We start from the raw sequence: 2748 nt of genomic DNA, 5'->3' as shown, positions 1-2748 counted from the left end.
ACTACATTAACATTACTAAACAAATATCGGATTTGTTTTCAGTGTTTACACTATATGCTATTACTTATTATCTTATTATAGCCTACTTATTATCTGCTACTTATTATTATGATTTTTTTTTTTTTTAAATAATAAAAATAATAAAAAAACCACACAGTTGGGCTGCTAATCATTTTTGTGGAAACCGTGATACATTTCTTTGGATTTTTTTAATCGCATATAAAAATGTTCAAAAGAATTTTTTTTTTTTTAAATAAAACTTTTCTGTATTTACAGTCACTATGTCAATTTAATACATTTCAGCAGAAGTTTTAAATTCTTTAATAAGCTTACAGACCCCGATTTTTTCAGCAAAATCTTTTTAAAAATGAAAAAAATTAAATTGATAGGCCTATATTAATTAAATTTGGTTCCCATATGTATTTATTTATGTTATTTACTTAATGTAGCTAATAAAGTACATAAATTAATAAATAAATATACATACATTATCATGTGACTAGAGGGGTCCTCTTTGTGATACTATTTCCTCTTTTCATGGGTTTCTGGTTATACTTTATTTGGTTGGCAAAATAAATAAATAAATTAATAATAATAATAATAATAATAATAATAATAATAATAATAATAATAATATATTAATATTTTACCGCAAAACTGCATTTATCCTTATGGTTTAGTATTCTAGTGACCTCTGCTGCTGACGACGAGGAGTCTCGCTCCAGACTTTCTTCCATCTTCTCAGGTTCACTGAACTTGTGTCTCTCCAGCTGGTGGCAGCATCAACACAGACAGTGACACAGTGAATTGTTCTGAAACTCTCGTAAATCTCAAACGCAAAAAGAAAATGTTTAGAAAGAAATGGCATATTGGCATAAAGATACAAAAAATAAATAAAAATAAAATACATGATATTTCCATCCAATACGCCTTATATTAATGATAGCTACATGATAATTAACAGTAATAACAAGTATACTGCATCACCTTACAGAGGCAGTTCACTGCTCTTCAATAATTACTCTCGTTCAATAGGCCTACTTCCACTACTGTTCAGTGTTTCAATCTTGTTTTATAATAGTTCGAATTGTGATTGTGTGGTAGAATAAAGTTTGAAAAGTCTCTGGAACCCCAAAAGTATATATATATATATTTTTTTTTTATTTTATTTTTTTTCAAAGTAGAGATGGTAATGATGGATGTTCAATCTGAAAGATCCGTTTCTGTGTGTTTAACCTCAGTTATTTTTATACTTATAGGAGAATCTGAATTTACTCCTTTATTGCTCTTTAAAATAACCAAGGTTGAACAACCAACAAGCCACTTCACCCATCATAGATGAGAGTATTCTCCACACAGATGCAACACATGTGTAACAAGGTTTGATAAATAAAGGGTGTTCGAGAGGAAAGGCTTTGCATTGTGCTTTAGGGACAGGCATGACCACACACTGTCTATAACAGCCACAACAGAGCATTGATGCCTCTAAGATAAAAATGGCTGTGGGTGTGTTTGATGAGAAAAACGTTAAGTAAATGTGACAAATATGGAATAATTTGACACTCTGTTTTATCCTTTGTGATTAGTGTCTGTAAATCCAACTATTCTCAGATGGTCTCTTAACTGTCAGAAAGTGCATGGACTTGATGTGGATGAATAGAAGTTTAATTGTCAGGAATGTGGGATTTCTGTCGACATGGGAGGTTTTAATCACAGACTCTGTTCTTGTCTGGACCAGCCTTTCAACTTCTAATTACACTTGCCTTTTGAGCTTACATCACTGAAAAATGTACTACAGATTTAAGGGTGCAAATACATTAACAAATAATGGATCAAACAAAACAAATGAACTTCATGTTTCTAAATGACCCTCATTATGAAATGTTGTTGGGTCATGTAGAGGCCTAGATAACAGTTTTTTCTTCTGTCAACCTTTGCCTGGAACAGACTAATCATGTCCCTAATGAGTACGGAAACATACTTTGCTCACAATGGTACCAGTCAATCTGGTACTAAAATCTGTCTTTGTCCCTGAAATGTTCCCGTTATTTGCCTGTCATGTTTTTTTTTTTTTTTTCAATCTCATTCCCTCCTCAGCTGTTTAAATGGGAAATGGGTTTGTAGGCTTATTTATAAAAAAATTTAAACAAGCATTATTATGTGTCTCTAGAATGAAAATGTTTGATCAAAGGCCAAACAATATTAGCCTATACAATGATTTCGAATATAGAATCACTAAAATCAATCATATTTGGTAAAGGGCTAGACTTAAGACTGTCAATGAATCATCTTTAAAGAGTATTGTAGCTATTGCAAGATTTTTCCTTGCTAGAACATCCTAGCTGGAAAACTATTCAACAACCATTCTGTAACTGGTAAGCATCACAAAAAAAATGATTATGATGATATATTAGAGAAACTAATACATACTTAAAGTATCTCACATACTGAGCTGTGCTCAGCACTTTAACCAGGAAGGTTATGCTTGCTTATTAAATGTGAACCAAAAATTGTCTGTTTTTATCATATGCTCTGTAGGTTTGTGTCTCAGTGTTATGTTCTGAGCATCTAGTCACATCTTCTCATTAAAACCCCCTTCTTCTTAAAATTAAGCTTTTTAAATCTCAGAATACATGTTTTTCATATTTTGTTTTTCGCAGTTCCCCAATAGTCCTTAAAAGTAACATATTGATTTTAAAGTGCTTTGTTGCCATTAAAGATGCTTGTTGTTTCATTCTCTGATAGTTT

This window comes from Carassius auratus, unplaced genomic scaffold, assembly GCF_003368295.1.
Source record: "Carassius auratus strain Wakin unplaced genomic scaffold, ASM336829v1 scaf_tig00027954, whole genome shotgun sequence".
Classification (NCBI taxonomy): domain Eukaryota; kingdom Metazoa; phylum Chordata; class Actinopteri; order Cypriniformes; family Cyprinidae; genus Carassius; species Carassius auratus.
This window is presented reverse-complemented; position numbering follows the sequence as displayed.